Here is a 19,349-nt window from a genome sequence, read left to right as displayed (position 1 = left end):
TTCTATTACTAAAACCCAATCACAAGCAGGGCACCCCTGCGGGACTCAATTTTTAGAGTGCCTATTTTGAAAGATAAAACACATTTTTGTTAGGAGGCCCAGAGTGCCATTCTCTCATTCTTTTGAGTGCTCGCATCCTTTCTCTGTGATGTCTGGCATTTTTAGTTCTCCTCTTGTCCCTTTACCCTTTCATTTGACACATCACTCCTTGACAGAGGCTCACCTTCACTGTCAGGGAAGAATAACCCCAGGGCAGGCCGCTTTCTCATCATCTTCTGTGGCGAAGAGGAATGCAGAGAAATAATTTAGTTTTCCCAAATCTCTTTATCCTCTTTGCTTTTTCTCATGCTTTGCTGGTTTCTAGACACTCACTGGGGTGGCCACAGACAATGCACAAGAGAATTTTTTTTTTTATTTAGTTCTTTTCTTCTCTCTTTTCTTTTCCCTTCAAAATTTTTCTTTGTCCTTCATATTATTTTCTAACCACTTACTGTCAGCGTCTTCACTCTGCTAGGAATTGCGTATGGACTCACATTTCCATTTTAATGATAGCTTCCGAGGGTTGGAAGGGAACTTAGAGGTCAACTAGCCCAGCTCACACTGGGGCTCTGTCTTCAGCTCAAATAACGTCAGCCATTTAGCCTTTCTTTGGATACCTCCAGTGTCAGGAAGCTCCCTGTTTTGCAGTGCAGCCCATCTCATTATGGGAGCACAACCATCATCAGAATTCTTGCTCATTTTTAGCTGTCATCTGCCTCCTGGTGACATCCAATCATTAGAGAGGTTGTCTCAGTAATGTCTCTGGAGCGGAACTGAATAAATCTATCACCTCCTAGACATGTTATCTCTTCTCATGTGCTCTTTTTATTCTGTGCCTTCAACTATTTCTGATATTGTATGGCTTCCCGCTTTGCCTTTAAGCTCCGGTGGATACAACCTAGCTTACAACTGTTGTTTTCCCCAAAAACTTTGGAAACAAACAGGGTAATAGGAACATAACTTTCTGCCACAGGAATAGCATTTTTGTTTCTTTTACTAATGCAATCTAAGACCCTTTGCATTATAATATGAGTTACACAATTATGTTAAATTATGCATCTATGATACATGGTGTTCCTATTATGCTTGTAACAGTCGCCAAGCTAATATTTCATTGATCAAAAGTCTGTTCCAGAATCAGTGATTCTTTAATTTCGTATTATATTCTGAGAACAGTTTAGGAAAAGAGTAAAAGAACTTCTTCCAAAGACCAGAAAATGGGAACAGGAACTCACAAGTCTTTCAAGGCCGGATCATGTTTCAAATTGATATAGTATCAGTGATTATCTCAGAAATTCAACAGGAGAATGTTCTAATGGTCCATAGCTCACTTACGCAGAACACAAAGTATCTCAAAATCAACCCCTCAAAAGAAGGGAATGTGCATATTTATAAATACAAGCAAAACACTGGCCAATCAACTTCTTTTAGAGAGTTTAATACATATAGATACCTCCTGCCCATGTATACAACAAGGCATATCTGGACCGATTAAGACACTAATGCAGACACAAATTGAAAGATTGTTCACAACTCTGTGGCAGATAGGACTCTCTGATATGTGAATGTGTACTTATTGACCACAGTTGCACTGATAGGACCAAAATGACCTTCGGAGTTGGCTTTCATTTTTTTATTTCAATAGGTTTTGGGGGAACAGGTCATTTGGGGAACACGTTTGGTTACATGAATAATTTCTTCAGTGGTGATTTCTGAGATTTTGGTGCACCCAGCACCCAAGCAGTATACACTGTACCCAATGAGTAGTCTTTTATTCCTCACCCTCTCCCATCCTTTCCCCCAAATGCCCAAAATCCATTGTATTATTCTTATGCCTTTGCATCCTTATAGCTTAGCTCCCACTTATGAGTGAGAACATACAATGTTTGTTTTTTCATTCTTGAGTTATTTCACTTAGAATAATGGTCTCCAATTCTATCCAGGTTGCTGCAAATACCATTATTTTGTTCCAATTGATGGCTGAGTCATATTCCATGTGTGGGTGTGTATGTGTGTGTGTATATATATATATATAATCACAGTTTCTTTATCCACTGGTTGATTGATGAGCATTTGGGCTGGTTCCATATTTTTGCGATTGCAAATTGTGCTGCTATAAACATTTCGTGTGCAAGCATCTTTTTGATAAAATGATTTTTTTCCCTCTGGGTTGATACCCAGGTGTGGGATTACTGGATCAAATGGTAGTTCTACTTTTAGTTCTTTAAGGAATCTTCACATTGTTTTCCATAGTGGTTGTACTATTAGGTTGGTGCAAAAGCAACTGAAGTTTTTGCTATCACTTTTAATGGCAAAAACCACAATTGCTTTTGCATCAACCTAATAGTTTACATTCCCACCAGCAGTGTCAAAGTTTTATTTTCACCACATCCATACCAACATCTATTTTTTAAATTTTTTGATTATGGCCATTCTTGCAGGAGTAAGGCAGTATTGCATTATCATTTTGATTTGCATTTCCCTGATAATTAGTGATGTTGAGCATTTTCCCATACGTTTGTTGGTCATTTGTGTATCTTTTCCTTAGCCCACTTTTTGATGGGATTGTTTGTTTGTTTGTTAGTTTTCTTGTTGATCTGAGTTCTTTATGGATTCTGGATATTAGTCCTTTTTCAGATGCATAGATTGCAAAGATTTTCTCCCCCTCTGTGGGTTGTCTGTTTACTCAGCTGATTGTTTCTTATGCTGTGCAAAAGCTTTTTAGTTTAATTAAGTCCCATCTATTTTTCTTTGTTTCTGTTGCATTTGCTTTTGGGTTCTTGGTCATGAAGTCTTTGCCTAAGCCAATGTCTAGAAGGGCTTTTTCCAGTGTTATCTTCTATAATTTTTATGATTTCAGATCTTAGATTTAAGTCTTTGATCCATCTTGAGTTGCTTTTAGTATAAGGTGAGAGATGAGGATCCAGTTTCATTCTTCCATGTATGGCTTGCCAGTTATCCCAGCACCATTTATTGAATAGGGTGTCCTTTCCCCACTTTATGTTTTTGTTTGCTTTCTTGAAGATCAGTTGACCATAAGTATTTGGCTTTATTTCTGGGTTCTCTATTCTGTTCCATTAGCCTGTTTTTATACTAGTACCATGCTGTTTTGGTAACTCTAGCCTTGCAGTATAATTTGAAGTTGGGTAATATAATGTGTCCAGATTTGTTCTTTTTGCTAACTCTTACTTTGGCTCTGCGGGCTCTTCTTTGGTTCAGTCATATATAGCATGAAAAATCTTCCAGGAGGCATTCTCACCTCAATTTTTAAGACATGTTTCTTTATTTGTGCTAATATTAACATATTACATTTCAACAATCATTTACTGGGCACTTACTGTGTGCCTGGATAAACACTAAGCACTTCCTATCTTACTTAATCTCAGTTAATCTGCACTACTCGATAAGGCAGACACTCTTATCCTTTGTGAGAAGAGAGGCAAATTCTATATAATATTTTTATGATATGTAGGTTGAAAAATAGCAGTATGTTGAAATGGAAAGAGAACCAGACTAGGAACTGCCAGGCAGAGACTCTTGTCCCAGCTTTGCTCCTAGCTAAATTCACATCATGTAAATCATTCAATTCTTCTTAGATTCAATTGCTGCAGCTGGCAAAAGGGAATAACAATCTATCTCAGGATTATCCTGTAAATTAAGTTATATAATGTATGTAAAAATGCTCTGAAAATTTAAAGTATTGTATGACCCTAAAGTATTTGAATATATTATCCGAAATTCTAACTTCAAGGTGTTTGATGTTGGAAACAGTATCCAAATAGGTTATATGAGCTGATAAAATCATATTAAATTATTTGTGTATCAATTTTTGCAAGGCATTTATTGAATGTCTACCAATTAGGCACTCTGCCGAGTAGCAGGAGATACAATGATACATAAAACATGCCAGAGCTTTTCCCTCAACATTTTTACAATCTAAAAAGACTTCACTGGTGCTATTGCTATATTTCAGAAAAGAGTAATTTTATTTCCATCATATTCATTTGTATCTCAATATACTGTACCCATTTTCATAGATTTCTTGTGACTGAAAGTCCAGTGGGAAAAATTCGTATTTTTGTTTTTGTGGGGGTTTTTTGGTTCTATTTTTAATATACTCCCAATACAGAATATATACTTTAGCTTAATACCTGTATTTTCTGTGCTTCTTTCTATTTAAACTTCCTACAAGTAGAATAATGCTACTCATTTGTAAATACATTTGTAAATCACTGGAATCTACAGAGGCATCATAATTTAAAAATATTCACATAACGATCTGTCTCCAAATTAAAGGCAGGGAGGTATGGAAATACTTATGATGGAAGAATTTTTCTCCAAGAAGGAAGACAAGGATCTCAAAGGCCACTTTCTGACTCTGTAGGGCCCTTTTGGGTCACTGTCAGCTTCTAGGTCTTCAGTTACAGACCTGGGGAATGGCAATCAGAAGAATTATTGCAGTTACTTTCCCAGGTAGATGGTATGCCCACGGGAGCAAAAGGTTTAGTCACTGGATTCATTCTATTGAAATATTTGTCCAAATAAAATCCACCATTTTATGTTAGCCAAATAGTTTTCACTTCGCATCTTCAGTGATAACATCAACTAAACCTTCACCATCTCAACAGATTAAGGAAAGATTTGGCAGATCCTATGTCCAAAGCCAGCAAATAGTTTGGAACATTGTGAAAACTGTCATAGTTTGTTTGTTTTTCTTTTCTTTTCTTTTTTTTTCATTTTATTTTACGTGGGAAAGTAGCAGAGAAAGGAAAAACGTTAAAAGACAGATATTTGATCTAGAAAAAAATATATATGCTTTTTTCCGTTAAGTTTTCTCATTTTCTTAATATCTAGGGATGGGGAATATTAGAAGGATAGAAAGAATGTTACAAATAAAATGTTAAATTGAAGGAAAACAATACAGTAATTGATAATTGAGGTATTTAGGTTTTTCGACTTTGATGACAAAGGTTAATGTAGACATGTAGTCAAGTAATTATTATGGATTTTTATCAATCTGACTAACAGTACAATCTTTCCTTGGAAAGCTTATTAGAGCTCTTTCAACATTGCTGGTTTGGCCATCTGCCCAGGAGGCTTCTTTATGTTGTGCATCCATTAACCTGCTAGAAATTCTTCCTGTCTTGGATATCTGCAAGAAGCCTGCTTCTTTAAAGACAGTGATTACTCCTAATATTATTATTAATGTTTATAATTTACAGATAAAAAAATAGAGATTAAAGACCTTGGGAAGGCTAGCATTGCTGGAACCTGGTAGTGACATTCAGTGAAAGTAAGTGAGGCTGACTTCCACAGAGTCAGGAGAAAATCTTGGGTACAACTGGAGATAAGTCAATAGTTGGCAAGGATGGGTAACTAGGCCTTTCTCTCTTAATAACCTCAATTCCTAATAATATATAAGACAAGAGACAATTGCGAGAATTGGAGAAATTTGAGAATGGCAGTGAAAGTTTGAAATGGCTATTGAGGAAATTTGGAGGGAGAGATTACTTCTGGTGGGGCTAGGATCTTCTCTTCATTGTGGTTCCAGTCCTCACGGTTGGCGGATTTTATGCAGCAGTAGGCAATAGTTAACTCTGCTGCTGGAATATCTAGAATGGTTCTATCCACAGGACAGATTCTATACAACAGCAAAGAGCCAGTGGTCCAAATCCACCAATGCGTAAAGTAATGGACTATGGAGTAACTATCATCTAGATAGACATGAAAATGAGAAAATGCAGTTAAGAGAAACATTATTAACTGGAAGATAAATAGGGGGCCTATTATGGGGTCTTTCTACAGTGGTTGATATATTGGAAGAAAGAAAGTTGGTGAGCTGGAAAACTAAATTCAAGTCATAAAGTACAATATTAAAGTTTAAGATTTCAAGGATAGAATAATTCTGATTTATAATAAGTAGACCAAACTTGTGCCAATGGGAGTGGATCACTGAAAATGAGTGGAAGCGAGGGCAAATAAAGTTGAAGAGGTTACGAAAATCTTAGTTTAGGGCATTTCATGGGTCAAATGTGTGGACATTTAAGTCAACCAAGCTCTTAGTGGAATCGGAAGTGTGGAAGAGTATCATGAGTCCAGAGCCAAAATGTTGTGAAAGTGATTGGGTGACCACGGATTTGGCTATGTGGCAGAGGAGGCAGGATTAAATAGTCATGAATGTCAAGTTGGTTTTATTTGGTTAAGAGGAAATAGCTTAAATAATAAAAAAGAAATGAGTCCTTTCTTCCACCATAGCTCCTCTAGTGAACAGGGAGTGAGGCAGTGAGCAGTATCCTGTTGATCATCTGAGAGAGAAGGATACTTGGGAATGGGAAGTAGCATCAAGTCAGTTCACAGGGGATCCACAGACATTTCAGAACAAGAAGGGAAGGGAGTGCAGCTATGGAAGGCAATCAAGGTGGAATGAAGGGGGCATGATAGAAGGACATCAAGAACAAACAGCAAGATGTTATTACCTATCTAGAACAGCAGACCAAAGATGTATCTGTGCTAGTCACACAAAGACACTAAGCGGTGTCCTTGGATAGATGGCCTTTTTCTCTTAGTGGCTCATTGCAAAGAGGCCTGTAATATAGAAGGAAAAGGAATCAGAAACTAATATTTAATACACTACAGATAAATTACTTAATCTTCATTAATAACTCCAAAATATAGAGATAAGTAGCTTCATTTTTTAAAAGATGAAGCACAGAAACTCAGAGAGGTAAAATATTTATTCCCTAATTATTAATGCCAGCAAGTGCTTAATATAAAACTCCACCTGGGCACCATGGTTCACACCTGTAATCCCAGTACTTTGGGAAGCTGGCGTGGGAGGATCACTTGAGGTCAGGAGTTCAAGACCAGATTGCACAACATAACAAGACCCTGTCTCTGCAAAACTAAAAAAAAAAAAAAAGAAAATCAGCCAGGCATGGTAGTGTGCACTTGTAGTCCTAGCTACTTTGGAGGCTGAGGTGGGAAGATTGCTGGGACCTAGGAGTTTAAGGATGAAATAAGTTATGATTGTGCCACTGCATTCCAGCCTGGGTGACAGAATAAGATCCTGTATTGAAAAAAAAAAAAAAAATCCAAACCCAGGTCTGTCTGAATATCCCTTCTTTATACCAATTGAAAAGAATTCACATGTAGCTCTGGATGTATACTTGCTCTATATGAGTCAAATAATTTCTATTTCTTTATTTTGAAAAAGTAGCAATAACATCAACTTTTTAAAACACGATTTGACTTTTAATATGATCAAGTGAGATGTTTTTAAAAATATTCTGAAATGAAAATATGAAATCCCACACGAATACATTAACCCCTTCATTCATGAGTATTGTTTTTGTACTGCTAAATCCATTAAAATACAGGTAAATACACTCATTAGATTCAAACATAATGTTTTTTCTATAGCACAAGCCTGTGCTCTAAGGAATTAGTGGTTACAAAATTAGAACTATTCACCTTCATGAGATAAGACCAAACTGTTTTCCATAGGGGAAAAGTTCTCCAGCAATGTAGACAGGATCACACTTATTCACATTCTTTTCATCACCTGGTATTATAATATTTTGTCGTTATTGCCTCTCTAGTGGGAGTAAAATGATACCTCATGGTGGTCTTCACTTGCATTTTTCTGATTAATAATCTGATTACTAATTAGACTAAACATCTCTTTTTTATTGGTCATAAATGTTTTCTCTCCTCTTTGTGGGATTTTTGCTCATTTTTCTATTGGGGTGATTGTTCTTTTTATTAAGATCATCTCCTTAAATGTAGAGTTTGCATCAAGAAGATGAAGTGCCCTCATTCCTCATCAGGACAAGTGTGGATTCTGGGAGGCAAAAGGTCCCTGTAGGACAATAGAGATGCAAATCATAATGCAGGTGGAGCCCCCTCCAGGATGCTCCTGTCCCTGCGGGGTGGGGAACAGGGTAGTTGAGGCAACGACAGGCTTCCATGGAAGCTTCCACAATACCCGTCTTCAGTTCAGAGGAGTGGGGGTTATTTGCCAGGAAATGGATGGTGCCTGAGGCTTTCCCACATCTGTGAAGGAATTTAGCATTCTGTGGAAAGTCCTCAATCTCAAAAACATGCACTGTAGGAATTGAAATTGCAATAAAAATTCCAGTGAATAATGTAAATGAATAAATAAAGTTGAATTTCAGTCCTCAAGCTAAAAACAACAACAAAAAAAGAAAAAGAAAATAAAAACAGATGAAGAAGTTGCAAAAAGTAACATAGTAAATTGGTGGAAGATTCTGAATCAGGGCTGAACAAGTCCAGTGCTTTTACAAGAATAGCATGACCCCCGAACCTTTTTTTCTTTTTTGACAGAGAATCTTGCTCTGTACCTCAGGCTGCAATGTAGTGGCAAAAACATGGCTCACTGCAGCCTGGCCTCAAGTGATCCTCCTGCCTCAGCCTCTGAAGTACCTAGGACTACAGGCACATGCCACCATGTCCGGCTAAATTTTTTTAATTTTTGCATATTGCCTAAGTTGCCCAGGCTGATCTTATACTCCTGGACTCAAGCGATCCTCCTGCCTCAGTCTCCAAAAGCACTGGGAATACATATGTGAGCCAGCCCGACATGGCCTCCATTCCCTGAGACTCCTCATTCTTAAACAGAGGAGACCCCCTGGGTAAAGCTATTTGAGTAAGACCATATAGAATATCCAGCTAGAATGGTTCTTGTTACTTCAGCTTTCATTCTTCTAATAGAAATGAGGCAAAAGGTGCCAGGTACATGGATGACAAAAGAAAACCTGTCAATCTTGAAGATACATAGAATTTGTTGTAAAGCAACCACCAGCACAGCACCTCCCAGTCTGGAGAAAGGTGGGGGTGAATGTAGATTTGATGTGAAACCTTGTGTAAGATATATAATAGGCACTAGAGAAATGACACTTGGAGAAGAAAATAATAAAATATGACTTGCTAGACAGACTGGCTTTGCTGACCAGCTGCAGGTTCTGTAACTGCAGCTTACTTCCCTTTTGTTTTGCAGTATTTATAACGCACTTGGCAGATCTGCATTCTTCCCTCTCTGATTGCAAATAAGAAAAGAGGGAGTGAGGGGCTGGCATATAAGAAGAGGACGAAAAGGGATGATTTGCTGTCCTATCCTAATGATATCCGGAAAGAATAACTTGGGCTCTGGGATAGAAGAAACTTATACAAATACAATATTTCAGTGAATTTATTCATTCTTTCATTGACTCCTTCCCACCCTCCACATTCATCATTGTAAGCACTGGATCACTTTCCTTGTATGGTATGGTTAATTGAGAAAAGACCTATTTTTCTACTGAAATGGCAACCTTTCATCTATATGCATTCTTTGCCTTTCCTCCTGCTATAGGTTTTCCAGGTCCTGGCACCCATCTTTTCTTCCTGCTCTTTTCTTTCTCTTCTTTCTTCAGTTGTTTTCAGATTGAGGAGAAAATAGTATCTTTGGAGCATCTCTTATTTACAAGCAGGTTTAGATTACTTCCCTGTTAAATGTACAGGATTTGTCGCCATAGACTCTCAAATGCTAAACTGAAATTCCAGATCTTTAAGGTGGGTGGGAGCAGAACAGAGCTTATTGGTCCCACTTGGACAAGGGCAGAAGTAGATTTGAGGGCGTGTGAGGATGTGGACAGAGAAAAGAGTTGTCTTAACTCATGAGTGAAACTTTGAAGATATCCACAATACCTTTCCAACATTTGGAACAGGACAAATAATTATGCGTTTCTAATATGATGACATAAAATATATTTATAACTATGCCATGTTCTCTCACTACAGAGTGCAAAACTTTCTGTTAAAAGCAGTATTTTAATTTTCCTCTTATTTTCTCATTTTTTCTCCTTTCTTCTTCTACTATTATTCTTCTAATTGCTTTACTGATTTATAGACTTAATTAAAGCATATCAAAGATCTTATTATCTAGTCCTATCATTTCACAAAAGAGAAATTGAGAATCAGTGGCATTGTTCAAATTGTTTATGTTCTTCAATAGTGAAGTTCTGGTCATCTGACTTCTACACTGCTGTTCTCTACCCATGATGACTGAGTTTCTACTTTAGGAAACTGCTTCTCAGACATCTTTTTTAAAACTTTTTTTTAAGTTCAGGGGTACATGTGCAGGTTTTTTTGCACAGATAAACTTGTGTCACAGGGGTTCGTTGTACAGATTATTTCATCGCTCAGGTATTAAACCTAATACCCATTAGTTATTTCCTGATCTTCTTCTTCCTCTGACCTCTATAGAACCCTCCAATAAGCCCCAGTAAATGTTGCTCCCTCTATGTGTTACCATCATTTAGCTCCCACTTATAAGTGATAACATAAGGTATTTGGTTTTCTGTTTCTGTGTTAGTTTGCTAAGGATAATGGCCTCCAGTTTCATGCTGGATTCATGTTCCTGCAAAGGACATGATCTCATTCTTTTTTATGGCTGCATAGTATTCTATGGCTTATATATACCACATTTTCTTTATTCATCTATCATTATGGGCATTTAGGTTGATTTCATGTCTTTACTATAGTGAAGAGTGCTGTAATGAGCATACATGTGCATGTATCTTTATAATAGAACTATTTGTATTCCTTTGGGTATATACCCAGCAATGGTATTGTTGGGTTGAATTGTATTTCTGTCTTTAGGTCTTTGAGGAGTCGCTACACTGTCAGACATCTTTTGACAGACTTGTAGACTGGTTCTGTTTTTTGTTTTGCTTTGTATTGTTTGACATCAGTAAAATTAAGATACAGTCTGACTGTTTAGAGACTGAGCATCTAAGTGCCCCACTACCCCTATGTTGCTTGTGAATATTAATACCACTGAATTTCTGGTAGTGACAAATGGACCCTTCAGAGACCTCAGTAGAGTCCTGATCCTCTATAAATTACCAAAACGCTATTAAGTGTATAGATAGATTTTTCTGGTCTGTGTTTTCTGTGACTTTCCAAAATCACAAATATCTTAAGTTATATGAGTGCTTTCATTTGTTTTGTCTATCCTTAGAAACCCATAGTTAGTAAAATTTCACAGCCATGGGACATTAAGTTATGCCACATGCCCAATTACTCATTCAGCAAACATTCACTGAATGCCTGTCACGTGCATTCTACTGACAGGCAGTGAAAATGAAGAGGATGGATATGACTTTTTCCTCAGAAAGCTCATAGACAGTGGCTGAAACAGACATGCAAACCAAAAATTGCTTATGCAAAGCAGGCATCCTATGCCTTAAAATTTAATGAAAAAATATATATCTATATATATATTTCAGACAGACAAAGCAAAACCGGAGAAGGCAATACAGCATCAGAAAGGCATTATCTGTTGGCTCCTAGTTGTACCCCACTTATCCTCAGAGAAGGTCCATCAACACTGACCGTGGAGGCAAGAAGACTAATCCAAGCAGCACAGCACTGCCCCTGACTGGCACATGCATTGGGACATTTTCCCATCCATCCTCTCACCATGGTGAGAGGAGAGCTTGGGCCAGAGCTGGACTGGTGGACAATGAATCTAGGTAGAGAAATGGCCTGTTTATTATGAGAAGAGCTGACACCTTGACAAGCTACCAAAAGGGAAGAGTAAATAATCCAAGGCCATCTAGATTCTCCTCTCCTCATTCTTTATACACATACATATGCATCATATACATATGCATATACCTATACATATACATTTATATATGTACATATTTTTCCCCTCCACAATGCCATTATTTTAAAAAGCTGGTGGTGTGTTGTCTGAGCAAATAAACTAGGTACACACATGTGTTTAGCTTTGTGTGAAATCTCAAACTTACACCATTCTCTTTTACGTGTTATCCTCATCTCATTTTTAGGGTCAAAATAATGTAAGTTATTTTACGATTCTGTCGATTTCTTCCTCCATATTACCTGTCTTTCTCTAAGACCTTACTAAATTGTAGATTATCTTCTAAACTTAGTAACACAATTTATTTTTGTTGACAAACCTTGCATGTCTCTTCTTCATATTCAACAGATTCTCTACCTGAACTCCCTTTCTGTTTATTTCTCTCCCATGAACAGTGAGTTCATGGAACTACAAACAACATAGAAATATCAGAACACAGAAAAAATATGAAAGACTTTTGAAAAGGTAGGTGCACTGGATGTATTTTATTCTCTACTCTTTCACCGTGATTGGTGCCCAGGAAGCTGACTGATCTTGACTACATCCATGGATTCTTCCATCCTTTAGCTGCTAGTTGGGTTCAACAAATGGGAAGCGTCAAGAGACAAGAGGTTAGTTGGATTAACATATTCATGACTTCACTGCCCCTTCTGGGAGATACTATAGATTGTTGCCTCCTTCTGCTAAAGACCACAGATCTTGGTAGACATCCCTCAACACAGACATATATTCCCAGTTCCAGGAATCCTCCCCTCTTCCCACTTTGGGCCTAATGGTATTAATACCCCTACTAGTACCATACCTTAAGTACTGAATTTTCATTTCTTGGTTTCTTAAGGGCATTCTCATAGAGTTGTGTTGTAGATGGTAGTATATATCAGCCTGAAGCTTAGAACAGAAGTTCTAGAATAGAAGTATAGATTTGGTAGTTGAAGTGTTCAGAACAAAAAAAGAATATGACTGAAGAGAGAAGCCTAGGGAGTACTAATAGGATACTCCAAGGAATCTTTCTCTTGCTTTCTTTGCCATATTATCCTCTTCTCTTCCTTTAACTATGAGTATATCCTTCATTCAAGAATACATAATGATTAAATGATGTCCATGAAAAAAGAGATTAATAGACACAAAATAAACAAATTTCTTTTTGTAAGGTTTTGTATATAACAGAAAGTTATGGCATATTTGAATTTGTATAATAGCAGGATTTATTATAAATTCTTTAAATTGTGCTATGAATGTGCTCTGTAGAAAGGAATGAAGACAGAAACACTTCAGCTAGACTCCCTTTTCACTAATAACATTTTTCAATGGTGGCTTCAATTGTTTTTCTCCCCTTGATGAGTCATTAATTTAAATGGGGCTGATCTTGATCTCTATAATAATTTTCATTCAGTTGGAAGTTAATTATTTTCATAGATAGAGGAACTCCAGGACAAACCATTTTTCAGTCTCCCTTATTGCTCTGGAAGGTCCAATTTCCATTTAGCCATAAAAGTGTATTAAAAGTTTGTGTTTTCTTTCACATAGGGCAACTCCTTTTGAGTAAAACATTCACCTGTCCTCCTTATTTCTTATGACTCTGAAATGCATCCTGACTGCTTCCTTTACTAGCCAAAATATTTTATAGTCCATTCATTTTAGTGCATTAAATAACTCAATTCTTATGAAGTACACTGCTGATCTGAATAATAATGTTATGAGTGAAAATGGCACCTTTAGTACTATTACTTTGGGGTTTCAACTTAGTATTTGTTACTTCCTTGGAACACTCTTGTCCTTGGGTTTTCACATTTTACCTGGCTCTTAATTATTTCCCAATGGTAAAGTATCGATTCTAATAGTAGAATAAGATGGGATACATTCAACCTTATGCACTGTCACCATATTATTTGTCAAATTCCAGCCATAAGTGGGATGAGCTCTGTATCCATGACCATGACAGAACATGGTTTAGCTTGGCCTTTCATTTCAAAAGGAATGTCCTGGCCTTTGTCTCTCTGTGCTTAAGGAGGCACTCTTTGCCCTTCCAAGCAGTTGGAGTATGCTAGGAAGTATGGTCACCGGTCTGGGCAGTTGGTTTTGCAGAATTTTGGAATAACTATCTTCACACATTAAAATCTGGAGAATTCTCTATGCCCTACTAATTTTTGAAAAATATTATTATAAAATGAAGTTGATAAAAAGTAATAAAGGTCTGTTCTCTTGATTGATACCTGAATTTCAACTTGGCACCTTAAACATACATTATTTATACAAAGTGTTATAAATCACCATATGCTCATTAACTACTTGTTGTCTGCACATATAATAGTGTTTTTAAATTTCTTTTTTATATATTTTATTCTACTTGAATAAATGGAAGTAATGCTTCTACTGATATTTACTGAGTAACTTCCCTCATCCTTACACTACTCCCAGAGTTAGAAGTAACTCAGAAGGAAAAAATATTAGATTCCAGTTCACCCTCATGTATATTTTTAATGGGGGAAAAGAGGGATACTATAATTGTATCACGTTACAACACAGAGAATAGAATTTAAAAATAATTTTGAACAAGACAAAGAAGGTGATCTCATGGAAGGATGGAGTTATTTCAAGACTCTGGAATGGCATGGAATATAAAATATAGACCTTATGAGAGAGCAAGAAAGAACTGTTAGTCAGCGGTCTTTTTGTTTTGATTCCTGCTTGGTTTTTATACATTCTTTTTAAAGTACTGTTTATTTTCTGTTTGAACTGTTTTCTAGATGAACCTTAATATAAATGTGCTGTTTAAGGGGAAATGTCAACTCTTAGTCACCTAGAAAAAAATGCTTCACTCTGACCTAAGATTAATGGGTATAGATAGCAACAGGAAGCCTGGATTGAAAATAGACCTGGTTTTTGAATCCTCCATTACTGAACACCAATATGTAAAACAGATATAAATGGGGCATCAGTTGCAAAAGAAGACGGGAAGCCTCTACCCACATTTCCACTCTTCCTCTACCCACAGGATTCATAAATTACTGCTATACTTTTTTATTGTTAGAGCATTCAAATGTTAACCTTCATTATTAAGTGAATAAATGGTGACGGCTGACACATTAGCCTCAACTCAAATCCCTTTGTCTGTAGCTGTATAGTCAGTTGCCAAGAAGATATTTTAGTGACAACTAAAGCAACAAATCAATGCAGACAGGGAACAGGGAGGGGGAATGGGATCATAAAAAGGTTTTTTTCCCTCTCTCTCTTATTATTACACCCATTTTACCAGAGGAAGTGTAAAGCAATAGGGTGAGGACCTCTCCTTCTTCTGACTCCTTAGCAAACACACTCGAAGGCTACATGTGAGGTAATGTGAGGTTAGCCGTGGGACTTGCTGTTCAAGAAAGCTGGCGAGACTCCCCTTACTCCAAGGCCTCTCAGAGATGCCTAATGGAAGAAGTAGGTGTTTGGGCCTGGATTGACAATCCTCTTGGATGACTCTACAGACCAAGTGCCAAAACTCCACTTCACTTTGTGCTGGAGAGGCAGCACAATAAGTCAGGAACTCACCTGGGGCAGGAGGCCAAGGATTTGAATGGCAATTTCTGTGCTTTGTTCAGGACATCTTCTGGGGGCAGCCCACTCCTATCAACACAACAGGTGTCACAGTGGTATATGTGTGTGTGTTTGTGCGTGCACGTGTATGTGTGTGTTTTCTAGAATAGCTCCATTAATGAAGGAACTAGGAACCAACTAAGGGACTATTTAACTATTGGCAAAATATTCAGTGCATTCTGATTTTCAAGTTGTTGACTTACTGGTTCGAAGCTTGTGCAAATAAACTGGAAATGTTAAATAAGCTGACAAACACACAAACCCACAAAAGATAATGACAGTCTATTTATTTGCTCTGCAATGACATCCATACAATTATAAAAATATCGGCTTATTCTTTTTGACTATTACTCAGTGATATCTGAGAGATGAGTTGGGATCTCTGTCAAATAGAGTACTCATGGGATGACGTGTATCTGAAAAAGCCACAAGGTACATACCAGCACTGTGCATCTCTATATTGTATAAATATATCTAGTGTCTATTCACACCTCAGTAAGTTTAAAAGTTGTTATTTTCCTGAACATGTTAAATGTTTTGTAGAGTTCTGTAAACAAATTTTAAATATTATGACATCTCAGTAACTACTGCATAGAAAATCATGTCTAGAATAAAAGATAAAAATTTTTTTGGAGCTACATCTCTAATTAGTCAAAACATTTTATCAACTGAAAAGTTTTTAAATCAATTCACTAAGAATATCAAACTGAAATGTGATACTTTATAAATTAAGCTAGAAGTTTAAAAACTAAATATTTACCATTTGATCATCTGATTTTGAAAAATAACAATGACTCATAGTGGCTGCTTGATATTATGTAATCTATTCCATTTGTAACATAGTTTGAAACTGATTATACTGGTGCCATTTTTCAAACTTTTATTTTTCTAATGAGAATTTGGCGAATTATTACCAGCACATTTGTATGCTAATGGAAACAAGCCAGTTGAGAGCGAAGAGAACAGCTGGTAGAATAGATAAGAAGGCAACATCTTAGAGTTGGTAAGAGAAGAAGGAATCCAGTGAACAAGAAGAGACATTGTCTTTATCTTAGACACAGTGACTTCAGCCATGTTAGCAGCGGGGAGGGCAGAGTGTTTGGGCTCTGGTGCTTGCAGCTCTTTGAATGCCACAATGGGAGCCTGTGGACTTTTTCTTTTATTCACTTCTATTTTCTATTGTACTTCTTATATCTATTGTAAAACGAAGAAGCAGTGTCATCATTTTTTTTTTCTGAGATAGGATTTTATTCTGTTGCCCAGGCTGGAGTGCAGTGGGACAATTATGGCTCACTGCCACCTTTACCTCCTAGGGCTAAAGCTACCCTCTCACCTTAGACCCCCAAGAAACCAGGACTAGAGGAGTGTGCTACCATGCCCAGCTAATTTTTGTATTTTTTGTAGAGATGGAGTTTCACCATGTTGCCCAGGCTAGTCTCAAATTCCTGAGCTAAAGCCATCCACCTGCCTCAGCCTCCCACAGTGCTGGGATTACAGGTGTGAGCCGCCATGTCTGGCCAGCATCACCTGTTGAGAGTAAGAATGGGTAAGAAGTGCTGGAGATTGAATGAGACTTCAAATTACACGAAATAGTTTTTAAATGGAGGTAGGAATTAAATGGGTCGCCAGCTCTGTCCACAACACAGTGGATTATCTCTTCAGTTGACAGTAATATTACTATTCCAAGTTTCAAAAATTTGAGCATATGCCCCTCAGTATGGTCACTCCAAGGCCCATCAGTTGGTCTCTTCTTTAGCTTTTAGAGATGTCTGAAAAGATGGCTGAGAGGCTATTTTTATGTTTCTGCCCTGGAGACTCTGAACCTCTTCTGGGATAGGCACTAATATCATGTGAACAATGGTGAGCCAAGTCATCTTCACCTTTCTCTTATCTCCTTCCTCTCCTTAGCTTCTACCCTCTAATAGTGCCCTCTAGATACATCCTTTAGTTAAAAATAGTTCGAGAATTTACCCACCAATAAATCTATATACTTACAAATGAATGTATACCTTCTACGATAGTAATTTTTACATTAAAATGTAACTCAGAGTATGAATTTTAAAGGAGGTTACGCCCTTCTGACCAACATAAGCAAAGTGATTTGAGTGGAGGACTAACAAGAAATGTGTTTGTTGAGATAGGAGTGCCTGAGACACGTGGATACCAACACCTGGTTCTGGTATTGTAGATCCATTAGGCCTATGCTAGGCTGCATTAGGGTGTAAATGTAGAGGTTGGTAAAAGAATTATTAGTAGAGTTTAAAAGTAGCCACAGAATGTGTAGGATGCGCTTGAATGTGAAGACAGAAACCAAACACTACATTTTTCCCTTCTGGTGATTTCTGAAGTGGGTGTCAGAAGACCAAAGCATACATTAAGAAGGAAGTGAAGGGGCTGGGCGCAGTGGCTCACGCCTGTAATCCCAACACTTTGGGAGGCCGAGGCGGCAGATCACCTGAGGTTGGGAATTTGAGACTAGCCTGACTAACATAGAGAAGCACCGTCTCTATGAAAAATACAAAATTAGCTGGGCCTGGTGGCACATGCCTGTAATCCCAGCTACTCGGGAGGCTGAGGCAGGAGAATCGCGTGAACCTGGGAGGCGGAGGTTGCAGTGAGCCGAGATCGCGCCATTGCACTCCAGCCTGGGCAACAAGAGTGAAACTCCATCAAAAAAAAAAAAAAAAAGAAGAAGAAGAAGAAGGAGGAAAAGTGAAGGGTAGGGGGTTACTCTATCCCTGATTCTAAATAGTACCGCCTCAAATAGTGCAAGTACTATCCCTGTGGTTTCTGGGGCTCTGGGTGAGGGAGAACGTAGAGCAAGGAAGGGAGTAGCTGTGTGGCTCTCCTAGAACTGGGCACCAAGCAAGCTGTGCCCCAACCTAAGAGGGGGCTAAAGGAATTAACTCTTACCAGTGGCCAGTGGTAGACAAATGTATTTCTCTGTACCTGGGTCTTAGGAGATAGGAAATTCTGGAATGCAGCTGCATGCTGCCCTAGAAAACCATCCACATCATCTACACAAAGACCTCCATGTTAACAGAGGCTGCTAGCAGCCAGTGGAATGGGCTTGGACCTAGCACTACCTTCACATAGTATAGACGTGAAAAACTGCAAGAGGATGTTTGGTTTCCCTCTTTCTTCTTCCCATTTCTAACACCAGAGGAGCTAGACAGTGGGGAAAGAGAGAAACAAATGTTGCTAAGCCAGAACATCCTATTCAATCATTCCCAGATTCTCCAGTCAATGGACAAAGAAGGAGTCAAATAGATCACCATCCCTCCCAACTCAGAGACCAGAGGTAAACTGGAGCAGACCAAGTTAACTTAACTATAAGTTTTAGAGTAACTGCTTAACTGTAAGTTGTAGAGTAACTGCTAAAGTGAACAACTTAACTATAAGTTGTAGAGTAACTACTAAAGTGAGATTTGACAAAACATGCTTGAAGGCAATGGTTGATAAAATATTCACACTTTTTTTTGTCTATTCTACAGTTCATTGTGTTGAGACTCAATAAACCAATCTCATAAATATAGAAATAAACTCTTTCACTTGCAATGGTTCAACTCAACGATTTGTGTGTGTGTGTGTGTATGTGTGTGTGTGTGATGGATATGAAAGCCACATGCATTCAGCCAGGTGCAGTAGCTCACACCTGTAATCCTAGCACTTTGGGAGGCTGAGGTGGGCAGACTGCTTGAGGTCAGGAGTTCTAAACCAGTCTGGCCAACAGGGTGAAACCCTGTCTCTACTAAAAATACAAAAAAATTAGCTGGGGGTGGCAGGTGCCTGTAATCCCAGCTACTTGGTGGCTGAGGCAGAAGAACTGCATGAACCCAGAAGGCAAAGACTGCAGTGAGCCAAGATGGCACCACTGCACTCCAGCCTGGGCGACAGAGTTAGACTTCATAAAAAAAAATAATAATAATTAATTTTTTTTATAAAAAAGCCATATGCATTCAGTAGAAACCATACTTCAAGGACTTATACAACCATTCTGTTTTTCACTATCAGTACAGTATTTAGTAAATTACAGGAGGTATTCAGCGCTTTCTTATCA

The 19,349-nt window shown here is 37.9% G+C and overlaps 1 protein-coding gene and 1 long non-coding RNA gene across 6 annotated transcripts in view; one reads left to right on the top strand and one right to left on the bottom strand.

The window, feature by feature from the left end:
• The window catches only part of CHRM2 (cholinergic receptor muscarinic 2), a 155,985-nt gene that overhangs the window by 73,710 nt on the left and 62,926 nt on the right, over positions 1 to 19,349 (top strand). The window lies entirely within an intron of this gene.
• Positions 12,185 to 19,349, bottom strand: part of LOC116274462 — a 61,776-nt gene continuing 54,611 nt past the window's right edge. Inside the window, exons 2-3 of one of the 2 annotated variants that reach the window (XR_004183114.1) lie at positions 12,510 to 12,610; positions 12,185 to 12,274 (exon numbers count right to left, since the gene is read on the bottom strand). This is a non-coding gene — a long non-coding RNA (uncharacterized LOC116274462). Of the gene's footprint in view, positions 12,278 to 12,509; positions 12,611 to 19,349 lie in introns of both variants that reach the window. The other variant, XR_004183115.1, reaches the window with a different exon arrangement.

Source organism: Papio anubis, chromosome 4 (assembly GCF_008728515.1).
Source record: "Papio anubis isolate 15944 chromosome 4, Panubis1.0, whole genome shotgun sequence".
In the NCBI taxonomy this organism is placed as follows: Eukaryota; Metazoa; Chordata; class Mammalia; order Primates; family Cercopithecidae; genus Papio; species Papio anubis.
The sequence above is the reverse complement of the archived record's forward strand: the minus strand, read 5'-3'. Positions and strand labels throughout refer to the sequence as shown.